The sequence below is a fragment of the Scatophagus argus genome, chromosome 6, assembly GCF_020382885.2.
Source record: "Scatophagus argus isolate fScaArg1 chromosome 6, fScaArg1.pri, whole genome shotgun sequence".
NCBI classification, from domain to species: Eukaryota; Metazoa; Chordata; class Actinopteri; family Scatophagidae; genus Scatophagus; species Scatophagus argus.
The window spans coordinates 18,772,926-18,793,236 of NC_058498.1; the positions used below are offsets into that span (position 1 = coordinate 18,772,926).

At 43.5% G+C, this 20,311-nt stretch overlaps 1 protein-coding gene across 1 annotated transcript in view; it reads left to right on the forward strand.

Annotated features, from left to right (window-relative positions):
• The window catches only part of dab1a (DAB adaptor protein 1a), a 179,401-nt gene that overhangs the window by 67,525 nt on the left and 91,565 nt on the right, over positions 1 to 20,311 (forward strand). The window lies entirely within an intron of this gene.

The window sequence follows — 20,311 nt, forward strand, 5'->3', positions numbered from 1 at the left end:
ACTCACACTTGGAAAATGCATATCAAACACACAGACAGCATGAAATAAATATTAGTGCACGTTGGGTCTCCTGCCTTGATGAATTCTTTAAGGCACATCCACAGATCCAGACTGGTGTGTCTGTGTCTGTGAGGAATGAAGCATTAGCTGATCTGACACCAGCTATGGCTATGTGGAAATCTGATTGATTTGGCTCAGTCTACAGGACAACAGTGAATATAGCAGCATTGCATCATGGTCCTGCAGCCAGACAAGTCTCATACCTCCTTTGTTGATCTTTTATGGTTTCTGACTGGAATTGAATTGTGTTTTCCTGAGCTTGCCTTTTTCTTATGACCGAAGAGCCCACAGGGATCTATTACAAATCCATTGTGTAGTTTCAAAATGCCCTGGCATCAGTAGGAATATTTGACTGGATGTTGCTCGGTTTCTCACAAAAAACACACATTTCAGTAGTACAAGTCTTGAATCTGACAGCAGCAGTAGGTGCAAGTACTGAGTGTGTGTAAACAGATGGTGGAGAGCAGAGATGGCAGAAGGCTCAGAACAGTCTTCACTTCCAGCTCGTGTCTCTCCATGTACGGGAATGTTAGCTCACATCACACTGAGAGATGCCTGCAGCAACATCTTTCCTGCTGGTATGCATTCTTCAACACAGCACATACATACAGTATACACACACACTCACACCATCTCTCTACATGCTCAGACACTGTCCTCAAGAAAAGAAATATCTGCTACATGTGTGCCATATCTTATCTGTTGTTGTCCATCTGCCTTTTTCCTCATTTATACCTTATGTGTATGCAAGTGTGTGTGTGTGTATGTACGTGTTGCTGCTGTAAAAGACACACCCATTAGAAGTACATTCTGAAGCACACTAATTAACAGCCTTGTTAAGAGTGAAGCAGCCCTCCTGCTGAGGCTGAGGAAAAGGCAGACTACCAGACACACACACACACACTCTGATCTGCACACATGAATATATGCATATATATATATATACATATACATAGGAGTCATATATGAATTCATGAACATAGGAAGAATAATAGCATACATGCACTGTGCACACAAAGGTACAGGCAGCCTGAGACACACAGGCTAAGACAAACACACACCATCCTAATGCACACTTGCAAACAAGCTCTTTTTTAATCAAGACATCCTCCATCATTATGAGAAAGCTCCATGATCTGCTGTTGTGCATGTGCTTTAATAAAGGTCATGCTTTATGTTTGGAGCGACTCTGCCGTTAAGCTGTAATACTGTAATTGGAAACATGTGTGACTTTTGTCATCACACATGTTACACTATGTCTGATTTCCCACTACATTTACATGGGAACCACAGCAGTCTGGCACCACATTTGCCTCTCACTCACTGGCTATACTTCACTGATATGCATATGCAAATTTGGTACTAAATTACTAATTATAGTTTATTGCAGTAACGGCGCTGCAATTAGCAGAGGCAGTGGTCATGCAAAGGAGAAACTAAGGTCAAAACAATATTTAGACATGACCAAAGATTACAAATTAAAACAATAACTGACATTATTGGTTGAAAATGTATTTGCATTTAACTCAGAACTTCCTCTTCCTTGATCACACAATGTTTGTGTACAGTTGCATTGCGTGACAGCACTGCACTGTGTGTATTTCCAGGTTCACTCTTGGACTGATGTGTTTGCAGTGTTAATGTGATTTTGAATGACATGTATTGGCAAATAGGTGTGAATGCATAAAGAGTCTGAAAGTTATGTTTGTGGTACTTGTCTCCCATTATGTGTAAATGTATATCTATCCTCCCAATCTGTATGTGCAGCATCATACTAATGGGTATGACAGAATAATGCATTCTAAATGCCTGACAAAGACGTCAAACTATGGCTTCTTATTCCCTGTATGCCTGTGGTTATGCATGAATGACCATTAAAAGGCACACAGACACACAATAACAAACAAAACACACACACACACACAAACACAGTGGAAAGGCCATTTGCTGCTTGCTGCATTCTGTCTTCATGACGCTGCTCTCACCAGGCAACTCACAGATCCCATAATTTAGCCCTTATCTTGCTGGCGGAGGTTGTTTGTAGGAGAACGTGTGTGTGTGTTTGTGTGTAGATGTAAGTGTGTATGCTTTCAAGCAGCCATTTTTGTGTCTGTGGACCAGGCAACAGTAACTCTGCAAACTGTATTTACCACCACCTTGATTTGGTCTATTGTTTGAGTCTTAAAAACATTTGGCATTTGCAATCACTCTCTGCTACTTTGGCTAATTACTGCATTTCATTGAGTGGGTGGTGCAGTGAAAAGGGAAATTGCAGGCAGCCTATTAAAAAATGTAGGATGCAAAGTCAGTCATCGATGTTAGTCAGTTTAGATGTGAGAGTTTAACTTTAGTAATTACTGGGGCAAAAAAGCTGTGCGCCAAAGGTGGAGGTTTAGAGGAGGTGCGCCGGCTGGCCTTGAGCAACCCTGCATTTACAGAAGCCAGGAGCTGAGAACTGAGATGGGATCAATGCTGCAGGTCTTATTTAGTTTCTAATTACAGCCATTTCTGATCAATTGGCTCCTCTCCTCACCGGCAAACTGGGGCTCTGGCTTTGATCAATGGCCACACACACAGATGGACTCACACGCTCAGAAACACAACCATAAACACACTTTCACTCCTTCAGGTTTGGTGCTTCACGGTGTGCAAGCACGCACACCCACACACACCCACACACACACTACTCCGACACCCACACACCGACACACACACACACACACATCCATACCCCACCGACACACACACACACACACATCCATACCCCCATACACCCCCCCCCCCCCCCCCCCCCCCCCACACACACACACACACACACACCATCCAAATGTGTTTGATCAATGCCCACTCGGCCTGAGAGCAGGATCTGCATTATTTCATGCTCTGTAGATTCAATTGATCGCAGGATGAAATGATCAGTGAAGGAATCTTTCATGTCGTTGTTATTTTCCTTTTTCCTCACATGGAGCCTCCTGGAATTCATTTGCAAGGAGGAGCATTTGTCCTTGGATGTGTGCTTCTGTGATCTTGATTTTGATCTTGAAACTTGTAACAAGGAGTTCAAGGAGCTTGTGGATTCCAGTTGCATGCTATAATGTTGTCAGGCTTTGTGAGTTAGAGTATATTTATCTCTTCCTCCACCGGTTTCACTCTCCTTTCTGACGCTCTTCTTGAAAATGGCCACATTGCTTGGAAAGAAAATGTTCTAATGGATTGACACATACAGTATGTTACACATGCATTGTGCTTTCTTCACAGAAATGTGAAGGGTTAAAGGTTTAATCTACCTGCTACCACCGCAGTGCTGGTAAGGTGCCTTTGCACAAGATCTTGAACTGCAGCAGTACAGAGTAGAAAGTCAACAGCATACAACTTGAGATGGACAGACTAAAAGTAGTGAAAATGTGAAGCGCTTTGACAGCTGTTTTTTGGACTGAATCTGTGTGTGTGTGTATTTTAAGGAGGAAGATCAAGAAAAAATAGAGGAAGACATATTTGTACACAGGTTGTGTTAGTTCATAATTATTAGTTTACCAAGAAAAAAACCTCCGCACAAGCAGAAGGTGACCTCTAAAGATCGCAGAGGGCCTCACACAGATGCATGTACTCACACAGATTCACACACACACTCATCCCATGCTCTGTTCCAGCGTGCATCTGTGTCAATATGTTTGCTTTGTTTGGATGCCTCACTTCATTTTGTTGACTTATTTTCTGCATCAGAAACAATCGCTGCGGCAATTGGGAAAGGGATTAATTTTATGCAAATGTATGCAAATAACCGTGACACAGAACTCCATCCGCATCGGTTCTATGCAAATGGTGTTTGCTAAACAGGCGTATTGGAAGGGCCCGTATTTCCCAGCCCCCTCACATCCAGCCCACCCCTCAGCCTCTCTTTCCAATCCATCCTCCTCACCCTCCCCTCCCCCGCTAGCATTGCCCTCTGCATCACTTTTTTATCATTTCCCCTTTTGCCCCCCTTCAGTCTCCCTTAATCCCCTCTCCATCCTTTTTCTCACTTGGCCCACCAGTCTGCCCAGGTCTGCTCTCCCCAATCTCACCCAATACACCCACCCTAACCCTCTCCCTCTCACTCCCCTCTTCTCTGTAATCCTCCTCTTTGTCCCTCCCCCTCTCTCATCCTTCTGTGTGCTGCATGGCTGTTAGTGGTGTGAGGAAACACTAATGGGGCTCGAGGAAAACATTGTCATAGTGCCTGGAAAGCGCAGAGCCGGGAGCCATGCAGGAGGCAGCCGGGAAGGCCTGACATTAGACTTGCTAATGGAAGGTTAACAGAGCACAGAGTTGATGGGATGGAGAGGGAAAACACAAGCACTAGAGGAGATAAAGAGGAGGACGAGACTCCAGCAGCAGCATGAAGGTTGGGAAGAGAGAAGGAGAGAGAGGGAGAAAGAGTATGACACAGAAAAAAGAGCAAGATAGATAGAGGTGCTTCCAGGGGAGATGGCAAACTGTCTCATTCTCCGTCGGCCCGTCCTGTCAGCACTTAGCGGAGAAGGAGGGAGACAGAAGGCTGGGAGGGAAGGGGGGGAGGATAGGGTGTTTCTTTCCTCCTTTCATGCACCAATCCTCTTTTCTGGTTTCCCATTTCATGAGGAGATTGTGGCATCACGCATGACGTTTCTCTTCAAAGGCAAGGGAAAGTGTGCATGTGTGTTTGAATATAAGGGAATTCATAATACCCCACCCTTCACCCACCCCAGATTCCCCAGACAACCTCCATGACACACGCCACTGCTATCACAGCAGGAGAGAAATTTTCATAAAACTTGCCCATCCGTGGTTTTGTGCTCATTTGCAATAGCACCAAGGAAAGTGCTATTGCTCAAAAATAGAGGTCTTACAGAATCAAACCTTTTGTGTGATTGTGTGAAGGGCCAAAACAGCACTGTGGCGGCTTGTGTGATGCACCGGAGCAGTTGGTCACGGGGTGAGGGGGAAACTGTATTTCCGCTCAGCTTATGTGGAGGAGCCAGCCACAGTCTCACACCTAAATGGCATTTGTGAGTAATATGCTTTTCTCTGTTGCAAGTGCAAGCAATGCAATACAGCTAAGTAATATCTCTTTGCAGAGCAATACTGGCTGTCAGCATTGTGGATGAGTTGATGCGTGTGTGACGTGTGTCTGAGTGTGTATGTGTATGTGTGTGCACGCTTGTCAGATCCATTTAGGCTGCAGGTATTGCAGTGAGAATGAACTGTTCAGAGAAAGAGTCAGAGAGTCCTGTGTTAGCCATGCATCATTAGCATTTGTGGCCAGTCACATGGTTGACTGTGTCTCAGCCATTAGGAAGGAACTGAGGAAGAAAGTAAAAGACAGAATCACAAAGTACAATGAATGCACAGGAATTTGTCTCAGTGGCATTTCTGCAGAGACATATCACTGCACTGTTAAAGGAAAATTCCAGTGTGGGAACATAGAACACAGTGACATTGCTCTCGGGAGTCAGATGATCAGAGTTTGAAAATTTTTGTAATTTAACCAGAACACAACCTTACTTGAAAGTAAAACTGAAACTGAACGCACTTGTCACTTGGTAAATAATCCCTAATTATACCGTCCAGTCAACTAAGTGCTGGTGTTTCTTGCTCTGTCACACATCTTTTTATAAGCAATTACATCTATTCAACTCGATCTGTAATAACACCAACACTGTAATAAACCAGAATCACCGTTTGCCTCACGCTGACATAAATGGCAGTGCAAAGGGACAGTGGAACAGCCAGAGCATGCATGTGATACAGATTCATGTGGCAGTACAATGGCATGGCAGTTGGTGACAGCCATTGTGATGACATCCAGACTCAGCAGGCCTCCGGCTCTCTTCCCTGTGTCTGTGCTATATGTACACACTCCAGTGTCTCCAGCAGCTCTCATCTGTCATGGCTACAGAAGGCTGCTGTGCCACCACGAGACGCTGCTCTTTGGTTATGACAGACATTTTGCTGTGTATGTTGTCTGCACGCTGCAGTTTATGTGGCTGAAACAAAAAGTTAGCTAAACGACTAAACTATACGCCTGCAGCTAATGAATATGCATTTACTGTACACACTGATACGCACACAAACTCGTATACATTTTAGCTGTTCTGATCCCTCAAGGCCAAATGTGTCATTATGTCACTTTCTATACTATCGAGCAAAGTTGTCTGAACAACAGCTGCTCTGCTGTTCCTTTGCCTACTTTCTAATTCATGCTCCGTCTTCATGCTGTAGAAGAGGAAAGGGTAACGAAGTGAGCAGAGATGGATGAGGGGATAGAGAGCTAGAGATGGCAGCATGGGGAGAGATGGAGAGAAAACGAGAGAGAGGAAGAAAGAAGGATGGAGGAATGAGACGGTGCGGGGAGTTTGATTCCTCCACTTGTCAGAGGCACTGCATTATTGATGTGCTGAGGATCCCACATTGTCGCTGAGATTTTCAGTCTGTCACGTCACGTCCTGTGTGCGTGAGCATGTCTCTGTGTGTGCGTGTGTGTGTGTGTTCACGCGCACACCGCACTTGTTTGTTGTGGTCGCACAAGTCCCGCAGGAGTGCTACCTGTCAACACCTCCATATCACAGGGAGCTCAGTCAGTGACAATGCTGTCTCTGTTGCGCTGACCACATGGGATGGGCGCACTCTGTCTTTTTCTCTCTCTCTCTCTCTCTCTCTCTCTCTCTCACACACACACACACACACACAAACACATACACATCCTTACTGATTTGTGGGAGGAGGTGATTGTGTGTGTGACGGATTCTGTGTAGTACTGAGGATTCTCCTGGGTTTCTTATTCGCTCTAAGTCTCCACTCGATGCATGACTGTGATTTGGCTTTGTCAGTCTGCATTATGAAGTTAGAAGTTATCTGAAGTTGCTAACTGTGAGTGTGTGTGTGCGTTGGGATGATGAATCTCTGACATTGAGGGATGGCCCTTCTGCTCTGAGCTTTATCTCATGAATTGTTTAGACGGTCTCCTCAGCAGACAGAATACCTCACCATTAGATGCATACACTGCAGTACATGATCAATATATTATGTCACACTGTATATCCACTGGCGCATTAACGGGACTGCAGCTAACAGTTAGTTTTGTATATATATATATATATATATATATATATATATATATATATATATATATATATATTTATATATAATATATCTAGAATTTAATACAAAAATGCCAATCAAAATTTTTTGTTTGCAACAGCCCAAAAACAAAGTGGCTTTAAAAATAACATCAAACACAACAAAAAAGCAGGAAATTCTTTTATTTGGAAAGACCAGACCAGCAAATATTTGACACGATTGCTTTATATCGTTCACATTCTTTCACTTAAAAATTGCTGCTATTCATTATGTTTCAGTTGACTAATCAGGTAATCCTTTCAGGTTTTCTCCCGCAATCTGTTGGATTGTTTTACGCAGAGAAACAAGAACACCTTATCTCCTCGTGGCCAGTCAAATCAAGTTAAAGCACTGTTACCGGCAAGGTAAAGCTTTAGTGTGCACATTGAGGAGCTCTGCTAAAACACTTTCACTTCCCGTGGTTTTCTTTAGACCACCTCTTATGCTTCATCACATATTTAATTTCCACAGAAGCCGCTCCGTTTTACGAGCACATCTGAAGATGCAATGCTTTAAGTCACTTTGCTTAAAAAGCATTTGTAGTTAATCCTTTTCAAAACCTGTTTAGTGAACACCAGCCTTTTTCAGCTGTTAATTTAAGTATCTGTTTACTCTATAAAATACTTAAATGAAGATACAAGTGCAAAAGCACCTTAGCAGGAATTTCTGCAGTTACTTTCTTTTTTTTTACTGCTCAAATGTCTTTTGAAATTTAATGTCTCATTATGGGCCCAGCAGTGCAACATTTTAATTTATCGGTGAGAGCTGATGGCTTGTTTCCAGTCCTCTATATATTGAAGTTTTTTTCCCCCACTTTGTCTATACTTACTCACCTTGTCTGCTTAAGCACATTAAACACAGGGAGATGTTGTTGAGATCCCCATGCTTTGCACTTTCAATTAGATGCCAGTGCTCCTAGTAAGTTACAGGAGGCAGAGTAATAAATGTGTTTGACTCAAATCATATTTTATCAGTGCTTCTTTAGCTTTTATTTCTGTGACCTTAAAGTGTGTGCAATCAGTCGCTGCCTCTGAGCGAACACCACGGTGAAGATGACACATACACACTCACCCTTCAACTCGAAACTCCCATTCGTATTTCGCTTTTATCACGTGCCGTGAACTGGGCTCGGGATTCCATTTCACTGGGACTGTAATGTAAGAACTTATAACTTTTTATGACAATCTGTTCATTGTTGAAGGGCTTCAAGAATTATCTGAAGGGAAAAGCAATTATCTAAGAAAACATAATAGGAACCAAATGACAGGCAGACTGATAAAAAAAAAAAAAAATGAGTGAGAAAATAGAGGGAAAGGAATAGATAGATGGAGAGATAGAGAACGTATTGTGCTGGCCATTTTCCCAGAATGGAGGGATCGATCAGCAGAACGAGAGTCTCACTGTTTCCTCTGTCGGTAGAATGAGTCTGACTAATAATGGAAAGCAGTCATCATCTCCGCTTGTGCTCTGCCTCTCCCCCTTTCTTTGCCTTCATTCCATTTTTCTAAGAAAACAATCATAGCCTCGTCTGAGGGCCGCCTCACACTCCCACCATGATCTGACATTTGAAAAACAAACCCGTTTAGCCGGAGGAGTGGGCGTCAAGCGGCAATGAGCCTTCTGAAACACTGACTCACGACATCCGGGGGAGCCAACTCACATATGCGCACACACACATAAGTGGTGCGCTGCATGAAGCTGTCAGAATCCCTCAGCGTATCCCAACCCTACATCAGAAACAATAGAGGAATCAAGAAGGCTGAAACTCAATGGTCCAATCACGGCCGCCGCATCCGAACCTCAACTACCTGCTAGTCATAACGAGCTAAACGACCTTTTCCACTGCACTCATTTCTGCCACTCAAACCCTGTCAGTCATTCAGCTCCAAAACACAATTACTGCCATTCAGGAAGTCGAGAGGCCAAATGTTTGCTACTTGTCACTTATGCAAGTATTTTCCTTTTGTGTGTATGTGCATGTATGGGTGTGTATGTGTGCCTTTCCTCCCAGGAGTGGTGTTATAAAAATGAGTAAAAAAAAAAATTGGACACAAGCCAAATGATAAATGGACTTGCATTTATATAGCGCTGTTCAAGTCTACCGACTCCTCAAAGCACTTTACAACACATTCACCCGTTCACACACACATTCGGACACCGATGGTACACGCTGCCATACAGGGTTCGGTTCCTCCTTCTGGAAATCAGAAGCATGGGAGTGGAAACTGTACGTGTGATGGTGGTGGCAGCCAAGGCTGTTTTTCACCTCTCTTCTGATGTCTTCAGGCTTCATCTCCAACTTAATCATACAAACGCCATCCCTACACAGCTGTCTCCAGGCGGTATGGTTAGCAGCAACATCCTCCTGGTCCTTGGTTCTTGGACTTCCCAACAGAGTTCTTTATTTGATCCTTAGAGCTCTTCTTTGGCTCTCCAGGTAATCATGAACCATGATGTTGGCTGTGTAACACCCCTCAAGGTAGCTGACATTAGGGATTCCTTTTCACATGTCCCATACATAATACTGCAGTTGGCTTAAGGTATTGGCTTAAGGTATTTCAGTGTGAGGCACATGCTGATGCCAGGTAATTTCCAGGATGTGCCAGAGGCATCTTATTTGGAAGTTCTCTAAGGGTTTAATGTGAAATCTGTAGGTTATCCAAGCTTCACAGATTTAGAGGAGACTGCTGCTTGTTACATGGTAACCTTTGTGGATGGATGAAGGTTCTTATTCTAAAAGACTCCCAAAAGCAGCTGACGCTCTGCAGATATGTGAAAGGTGGCACTACTCACAGCTGTTCATCACCAACAGTGAAGGTGTGGGTGGTGCGCTGGCAGACCACTTCGGTCTTGGTGACAGTCAGGCCCTGCTGTATGGGCCACAAGAGCAGAGCGGTCAGCATACTGCCTGCAGAGTTTGGCGGCTGTGCAGAGCCTGCTGATATTCCAGAGGTTGCAATCTTAAGTCCACTCCCACACCACTGCTGTTTTAAACTTGTCACTTTGGACAAGTTTAATGATGCACAGGCTGTACAGTGCTCAGCCACACCCACACACATGTTCTTGCTCTTTCACTACAGCATTTGTGTGTGTGTGTGTGTGTGTGTGTGTGTGTGTGCATCCTGCTGATGTCTAAGAGAACAAGCTGTCATTCAGACAATAAGATCACAACAGGGATGTGGCATCAGAATGTGACACATGTCAGTGATGGCTTACAGACAGTGACTGTGTGTCTGCTGTCTGACGTAGTGGAAGGCAGAGAGACGCAGTCAAGTGGAGAACTGGTACGGAGGAAACACATCCTGTAGGCAGATAGAAAGAGACTGGTCCTTTTAGCCCACCACCCTCCTCCACCCCTCTTCCACCCAAAACATCCCAGGCTGGCTCTCCTCCTCCTCCTGCTCAGTCGTCTCTTCAGATCTTTACAGCTATGTCATCATTCCGCTTTTTATCTCATCACCCCGACACTAAGAGACTAATTTGGATCACGCCCTCTCCAGTTCTTTCTTCTTCTTTTTCTTCTTCTCTGTTCAGAGTTTTTCCTTTCCTCTCTTTTTCTGCTCCCTCTCTTTCTTAATTCCCTTTATCTCCCTACGTGTCTCTCTTCTCCACTCCTCCTGCATGTATGTTCACAACCAGATTGCTATCTGGAGCAGAGTGAGAGGTCATTAAAATTCAACAACCTTGCACAATAACTTTAAAGGCTGCTTTTTAATAAAACACTAATGAGGAGCACTTTTTATCTGCTGCTCAATTCTTTGTTTGTTTCTTTCTCACTCGGTTTTCTAAAGAACAAATGAGAAATTTAGTGCATCCCTGTGGAGCCAAGTATCAGAGTTTGTGTATTAAAATGTAATACTTTCTTTCCCTCTTAGACAAGAGCGTTCTCAGTGAATTACTCCTGCAGACAGGAGCAACCCAAATGGTCGTCCTCTCCCTGATTGTCTCATACTACCACAAAAAGAAATGTGGAAAAAATATTCTCAAGATATTGTTTTATCACAACTTTAATGGTCAGTGGCTTGTTGTCTGTGTGATTCTTTGTGTTTTTTTATGTGTTGCTGTTATTGTGAACTGAGGACCAGGAAGTAGAGATGCACCCATCAACTGACCAGCTGGAATTGGCCAGTTTTGGTGTTGGCTGAGACTGGCTGGTCGGACTCTCGTATCTCCGATTTCAAGCCATTTTACGCATTCAATAACGTCACAGCCGCATGCCATCAAGGTTTTTACTGAGAGTGAAGAAGACACAAAACTCACAATTTGTGATACATGCAAGGCCAAAGTAAACCGTGGTGAACTACCATGAAAACGTTCGGAATAACAAACCTAACCAGACAGTTAAAACACCATCACCCAACATAACATGTCCGGTGTGAAGAAGCTAGCAAAGGAAAAACAGCTAAAGCTAAAGTTAGCCAGAGCTCAGTGCCAGACACAAGCCAGTAGCCTCTCCTGTCTGTCCTTAGTACGAGCCGTGACAAGTCCAAAGCAATTACGAGGTAAATGATGGACTTCATGTGCCTGGGTGATCAGCCGTTCTCCATAGTTTAGAATACAGGCTTCAGAAATGTGATAAATTACATCAGCCCTGGCGAATGTATAAGCACACTGTAAAATGATTTAACTGTCACTTGTTTTGTTATATAAATCTGCTGCACCTGCTTTTGTTAAGTAAAGTAAAATATCTCAGATTAAGTTTGGTGTACAGCTCAGTGAATTGTTATTTGTTATTTCCCTGTTGCTTTATTTTGAGAGGAAATTGTAAAGTTTTATCATTTCTGTTGCCTCATAGCAAGAGGGTTCCAGGTTCAAATTGCGGTTTGGGCCCTTTTGTGTGGAGTTCTCCCTGTACCTGTGTGGGTTTTCTCTGGGTACTCTGGCTTCCTCCCACAATCCCAAAAACATGCATGTTATGTTAACTGGCTACTCTGCATTGCCCCTAGGTGTGACTGTGAGAGTGTGTGGTTGTCTGTCTTTGTGTGTTGGCTCTGCGATTGACTGGCGACCAGTCCAGGGTGAACCCCGCCTCTCGCCCGTAGTCAGCTGGGATAGGCTCCAGCCCCCCCGCGACCCTGACGGATAAGCGGCATAGAAAATGGATGGATGGATGGATGGATGGATGAAAGTCATCTTTTGCATTGAGGAAAAGTTGATTTTTGTTTATTTGTGCTGTCTGTTGTAGTTCTTAGAAAGAAAATCGGAAGCGGCAAAAATCGGTGTCAACAGGTCACACAGTTGGAATCGGCCAAGAAAAATGCAGTTGGCGCACCTCTGCAAGGAAGCTCAGTGCTTTTATTGAGAAGCAATAAGGCTCTAAGCAGTGTCACCGGTGTTGTGTTGTATTAGACAAATAACCTTTTCTATCTTCACTCTGCTTACTCACATTTGCAGATATTCCTTTCATGTACAGAACATGTAGATGTGTGTTCTTTACATAGCATCTCATTTCACTCTTTTAGCTGTGAATTCACTTGATCAGCTTCTCCAGGCTGTGCGTAAATGGGGGCCATCAGATACTCTTCAGCTGGTTATTCACAAGTGTTTGATCTTGGCAGCAGAGCTGCTCAATCAACGCAAAAATCGGCATCTTTAAAGGAAATATGCCCATCGCTACTGCTTCCTCACCTTCTGCACTCTGCCAGAGTTGGATGGTGTGTGTATGTGCATGCCTGTGAGAGTGTGTGAGCATGGCATAATATGGAAGTATGACATCTCCTGCTGACAAAGTGGTTTTAACTTCTCTTGATACAGACTCTTGCTGGCTAGTCTAGACATTTACTCCCACACATCACCTCTCGATGGAGACAAGAGTGAGACAGAAGCTTTGATGTTGACATCTATGTTAAAATAGACAAGAGCAGAGTGAGAAGCAGAGAAAGATGGAAAGAAAAGTGAAGAGAGACATTTAGAATATTACACTTATTTGTCTGTGTACAAAGACAATGTGGCACAAGAAGAAAAGACATACTGTATCAGATTTTGCTTCTAGCTAATTTTAAAGAAATTTTTATGACGAACGGCTGCTGGGAGACACTGAAATGGATGGATATATGAATATAAACACATGCATATGTGTACATGCTGGCAGACTGACCAGTACAAACTGTCTCCACAGTCTCCTCATTTGATCTTTGTGTGTGTGTGTGGATGTGTTTGGGTGTGTGCGTGCATGTATGAGTTTCCATGCGCAAGACAGTGTTTTGCTGCTGGGGTTTTTTGCGCGAACAGCGGGTTTGGGAATCACTTAACTTCTGTCACTAGCTGTTATGTCTCTCCCAGCCAGAGGGCCAGAGGAGGAGACTGAGGAGGAGAATGAGAGCGACAGAGTGAGAGACAAAGATGGAAGGAAAGAGAGCCAACCAGGGAGGCTTAACCTGAGCGGAGAGGAATGCCTCTTTTTTTTTTTAGTTATGATCAGCTGGTTGTAGTTTTTAAGTTTTTTAGTCTTTTAGTTTTTTTGTTTTGTTGTTTCTGTCTCTTTTGTACACATGCACATACACAGTTTTGTTCATCTGCATTTGAATTTGCATCCTGTGGCGGAGAGACGATGGGTGGCCGAGTCTGTCCTTATTAGCCCAACACAGGACCCCTGAGCAGGGTTAAACATCCCCCTGCTCCTTCTCTGACTCCACTGGATCCATGTCATATCTTGACGATGATGTAGCTTCTGGCTGACAAACCTGGACATACAGTAACTCAGCGCGTAGTTGTGTGTGTCCTTGTTCATGACGAGACACAGACAAACAGATGCATACAAGGGCAACCCATCTACCTCCATGCATCTGTGTCACTCAGCCACCCCCACAGCAGTGTCAGTCCTGTCTCTACATCCTCCTCTCATCCTGAAAGGTCAAGGCTCATCACCGTGTCAGATGGAGTTTATTCATTCCTGCTCTCCCACCAACGTCATTCTTGCCAAGTCGACTGTCAGAGTGGGTGAATGTCGTGCACTTGTCAAAATCACATCTCCAGGATTTCTTTGCTTCTCCTCCTTTCTGAACGCCGAGACTCCCCTGCTGCGTCTCCCTCTGGTTCTCTCTCCTCTTTTCATGTTTTATTCTATTGCATACTATACATAAATATATGCATGCACACAAGCAGACATGGATTTCGTCATTGTTCATCTGTCTGTTTTTATTTCTGATTTGCTTGCAGGTGAGAAGAAGAAAGCATATGATGAGATTTTCCTTAAATCCAGCCATTATCTTCACCCAGAGCTCAGCCTCTCTGGTTTTGGTGCTTATTATCTGATTGCACACAGAAATTCCTTGATGCTGCCTGTGGAAATTGGTTTGCCAGACGACGTACACATGAAGAAGAAACTGAGAGAGGGAGAGGAAGAGGAATCAGTGGCAATTAACATCACCTCTTTACGCAGACTACTTAAAATCCTTTCACTCTAGCATAAAACATTTTCTCCTTTCTCGCTCTCCTCTCCTGGGCTCTCCCACTCTTTTTTATATCCCCACCAAAATATGAGTCTTTGGAGTAGAGAAGCACAGAAGGATTGCTGAGCCCATGTCTGCGCACTGTCAGACGCTTGTTAGAGAATCGCTGGTGTCAGGATGCATTAAACAGGTCAGACTGAGAGCGGTGTGATGTTGGCTAATTTAAGGCATTAAACCAAACGAACGTAAATGTTTTTGCCAAATAGCCCAAAGCTATAGTCAAGATAGTTTAGAGGTGGGGGCTGAGATCTAAAATTGTAATTCACTGTCAGATGTGTTACACTAAAAGTGGAAATATTACATGCCAGAAGATGCAGCCTGGCGTACCAGGCCCTTAATTACCCATCTTGTAAAAACCTGGTTTGAAATTAACGGTTTGTGGTTGCTGGCAGCCATAATGGCTATCATTAATTCTTGTCTGCTTTGCTGTTGTGGTCTTTCAGTTGCTATTGTCCTTAAAGCTGGGGCTAATATGAGTGTAGTGTACCAGGCTTTCATTCTTGCTTTGCAGCCAATTAGAGCGACAGCAGCTCGTCTGTATGGCCCAGTGGAGCATGTCTCGGGTTCGGTCCAAACCTGACCCCACTGCTGCTCCCTCGTCTCCTGCTGAAAACTGTGGATCCATTACGACCACTTGGTGCTCTACAGGCAGGCCACATCTGTGGGCGATTGTGTCAAGTATGATGGGTCCTCAGGGCCTCGGTGACCTACCATGCAGAAGATTTGTTCCTAGCTTTCATTGTGAGTTACTTGAACTGGCAGTGTGTATGTGTGTGTGTGTGTGCCTGTGTGCACAGGATAGGGAACAGTCAGCCAGACAAAGTGTGCTGATCACCCCAAGTCAACAGCATACAGCAGGGGTTGGCCATAAATCCTCTCGCTTTTAGAAAGGGCAAGAGTGGGAGAGAATGAAAGCCAGAGAATGGCAGGTTTATAAAATGCTACAAGCCCTGCCATCCTTGTCAGTTAAGAAAACATGGCATGGAAAAGGCAAGAAGCAGGGACAGAAAGAAAGAAAGAAAGAGACAGCTGAAAAGAGTTCGAAAATGCCAGTGCGGCGTGAGCAAATGGTAAACTGAAATACATTTAAGTCTGGTTTATTGATGCGGTGGATTTGAGGCACTAGCAGATGTGAGTTCCCTTTCAACCTGCAGCACTGCCAGATCACAGGCCCAGACTCCCCAGGGAGCTACACTTTACCAAACACACCACTCAGCTATGGATCGAAATAGAAAATGAAGGATTTTTTTTATCCCATGACAAAATGGCTTTTTAAAATAAAAGTCCCTCGATGTGTCTCTTTCTTGGTAGTCGTGTAGGTCAGTTACTTCAAAGAAAGTAGTCCATATTAATCTTGCTGTCGACTTCACCTTACATCAAACAGCCGCTCATTGCCTATGCATTAAAATCTGAATTATACATTATAGATTTGAACAAAATGTACTTGAATTACATTTCTCTTACTCTTCCAGCCTCACCAGTGCATGCACCACATTTCATCTGTGCGATCCAGCTGATAGAGAGATGTTCAGGGGTCCAGTCTGTAGGAGCAGATGATGATCACTATGGCTCCGTGTGAACAGCATGTACTGTGCTGCAGCTGCCAGGGAATGTAGGGAATCCATGGGGGAAACTCACACCCACCCTCAATTACAGGCTCGCACTGACAGCCAGCCTCTCTGCTCATCAGCTGGCCAACCCACCTAGCCATCAACCAAGCCTGACTCTCCTACCCTGGCCCCCCCCCCCAAGACCTCCGCCACCTGCAGCTTTCACCACTCACTCCCAGCCACTCACAACCCAGTTTCCAGTTAACCTTTGCAATCTAAAGGTTTAAACATGCTTGGTGTGTGTATGGATTTATGCTCTGCGGATGTGTCCTCCGCAACCACAGCTGCTTTGATCTTATCCCTTCACAATCAGTGTCTTCATGTATCTGAAACAAATATGTAACATAGTGCTGAAAGCTGATAGACAGAAAATTGATCACCAACAGTTCTGGTTTGCTTTATTAATCATTTAAAGAATTTATTGTGCAAAAATGAAATTTTGCTTGCAAGATTTAAAAATTCCAGCCACTTTTATCATTAAATTTTGTGTTTTGGGTATTTGGAGGGTTAGTTGTACGAATGAAATAATCATCATCTTGGGCTAAGACAAATTTACACTTTAACTTTTCTACATTTTGTAACAAAGCCCAACTGACATGTAAGTTAAGACTGCTGGCAAATGTTTGATCCTAATGAAAGAGACAAACTTGATTTGACTTGTGGATGTATTATTGTGAAAATGCATGCACTTTAGAAAGATTCTATGCAGTATTGAAGCACAGAGTAGTGTTTTATTGCTGAGGGCTGAAGCCAAATAGATGTCACATGTTGTGTCTTATTGCTGATGTTTTGGAGAGACGAAGAAATAATGACTTGTCACACACAGAGAACAAAACATTTACGTTGTGCAACTTGCATTATGTTCCAGACTTCATCAGGCACATGCAGGGCTTGTGTCAGCATGCGGCAGCAGTCATAAGAAATATTTAATGGCCTTTAGAGCCTCTAAACTCACCCAGTTGCCAGCCAAAGGTAGCTTTCCTCTACTCACCCCAACCCTGACTTGCTGACCCCTCACAGCCCCTCCAGGTTGCATGGATTATCTCGTGTGTGGTGAGCTCAGGGGGGTACCAGTAGGCAATAAGAGAGGGGGGTTGATACACAGCATCAGTAACACACAGGTTACCACAAGCCTCACTACCCACCACATGACTCTGATGTACTCGCTCACCTCCACCTGCACTTCACCTTCAGTTGCACTTCTATCTTTGTTCCTTCTGTCATCTGTGCAATGTTTTTTAATACTTCTCTTATGTCTTTGTTGCAGTTGTCTGGGCCATGTTTGAATATATAAATACGTAGAGTCCATCCAAGTCTATTTTTTTCAATATTTCAAATACCTTTTTTTTCTCCCTTTCATTCTTCTCCTTCTCTCTTCTCCCTTTGTCTTTTTTTCTCTCCGTCTGTCACAGTGCTCTCTTGTCTTCTGGTTCCCTGAAGCTCTAATCAAGTCTCTCAGATGAGACACACAGAGACAGAAAAAAGAAAGCACAAGCTCCCAGTGTGTTCACTAATAGGGCAGAGGTTGGAGCCTGTCAGCTGTGGCCATAAAGATTTTGGTGCTGTGGCTCTGACAGCGCACAGCTTCTTCTGAGTAACCAGGAGACCCAAGTCCTAATGCAGACAGCACTGCGCGGTCACAGGCTAACTGCTAGCCTCAACGCTGTTTGGATGATGATGTTTGAATCCAAGACTCCAGAACAAAACTGTTTTTACAGCAATCACAAAATCAAAATTTCCTTCCACTCTTGCAGTCTTCTCTTTCCTGCAACTTATCCTTCCATTACATCTCTGCCCCCACTTGCTGTGGCTTAGGCTCAGGTCATTTCAATATGCAGATGTGAATGTATGAATGATTAATTAGGGTAAGGCTGGAGGATTCAGAGTGCTATACTTCTCCTATGTGGATATCGAATGACTACTGATTTGCATAGATCTTAACCTCATCCCACTTGGGTAAACTGAACCACTTAGCTCCAAGTCCACTTTGAATAAATGCACATGTTCCAAAAAGGGAAAATGAGACTAAATCATCAATACAAAGCTGACTGTTGTTACATGACACAGTGACAGTTTTGTCATTTCCAGTCTGCTAAACTATCCACAGCCCAAATGTTGCAGTCACCATGGGACTGTTGGGGAAAGTCGGGGTCACCAAATGTTTTAGCTGATGTATTAGCCCAGCTTATAGCCTGACATGTTATATATATGTTACACACACAGGGTCAAAGTAATCGATCATTCTCCAAGCCCCGACCAGTTTGATTTTCTCTCTTCTCTAATTGGACACAGGAGACACCCGGTGGGGAAAAGGACCTGAGATATGATCACACTGCCTTTTTGGTGTGGCAGAAGAACATTTGGCGCATCCTTGTGCACCTTTACATGTATGAATAGTTACAGAAATCTAAAAATGTGCACGTATGGTATTTTGTTAAAAAAAAAATGCCTCACTAATCATTTTCCCATTGGGTCTTTCATCAAGCTCCGTGAGAGGTTAGACAGATTTAATCACAAATAATAATGTTGATGTTTAATCTCTAGTCTGTGTGCTTCTGGAGCCAGAACAATTGTCATAGTCAAAGACGAACCCTGTGTTAGATTTCAGAGAACTGGAAGAAATCTTTCCCTTCTGTTTCTGAGACTCTAATTGAAATGTAGTCAGAGAAGATTTTTTTTCAGTTAAGTTGAATTTGATAGCCTTCAAACTGCGACGACATTTGCATATTTTTAATTAAATGTCTGGCCATTTTGTTGTTTTTTTTTTTGAAGATCATCTACACCAGCTTGTCACTTCCTGTATCGTGGCTTTAACTAATTAATTTTTGCCCTGACTTGTCAGTATATGTTTGTCTGTTTACTCAGTATTTAGGATGCACTGATTCTGAGTATGTCTTTTCTGTCTCATGAGTACAGCTGGACTGTGTGTGTATGTGTGTGTGTGTGTGTGTATGTGTGTATGCCCTGTGGTGTCTGTGTGTTTGAACTGCATGTTCCTGTTATGTGTAGCGAATTTACATACTTCCTCTCAGCAAACATCTCTCTGCACGTTGTTCCCTTGACCAATCACACCTTTGCAGAATGGTTGCCATGACAGCCTTATAGCCTCAGCCTCTGCAGGGCTGCCAGAGGGGTGTGTGTGTGTGTGTGTGTGTGTGTGTATGTGTATGTGTGCATGTACTTGTATATGTACTTGGATTTTTGTGTTTCGGCCATAAAGGCAGTGCCAGAGAAAAGAAGTAAGCAGTGATAAGGGTTCAGTTTAGCCTTGCGGGTGTGCTGGTGTTATCTTATCTCTGTGTCGGGTAACACAGCCTAGCTGTAAAAGAAAATATTCTTTGGAGAATCCCACCAGTCTGATCATAGTTCACTGGCGGAGAAGCAGCAAAGCAAGAAGTTAAAATCAGTCTCCAATTATTCTCAATCAATAGCTCTTTCTAACCAGCTTTGATCAATATCTGGCTTTGTGGAGGATATTTCTAGGGGTGACAGTCTCTACTCTTTACTGCTCTATGACCTAATGAGGTGAACCTTGCTTATGTGGGCCTGTATGTGTATGTGTAAGAATTTTTATGTGTAATCATGCATTTTCTATTCTTGTGTTTGGCTTGTGGTTATCTGTTTATTTGCATCTGTGTGTGTGTTTGTGTGTGTGAGATTGAATTGTATGCCAGAGGCTCAGCATGGGTACTGAGGAGACATGTTTTTTAATTCTATTTTTTTAACTATTCCTCATAAATGTCAAATATGAGAGGAGGAAATTATTCTCATTTGGATTATTTAGATTCATCCCGCATATATTCCCAAAAACCTGCTTTCTGCTTAAAACACACACAAACAATGGATGTCAAAAAGATACGTTTAATTTTCTCCCCAAGGATGGGGTGCAAGACAAATACTCAATCACACATATACAAGAGGAGGAAAGATATCCCTGCAGATGTACAACAGCACCCCACCCCCACCCACCCCACACACACACAGACGAGTGTATGGAATATGGGAAGATTGTGCAATGACTCAATGACTTGCAGGTCTAGTAAGTCCTGCGGA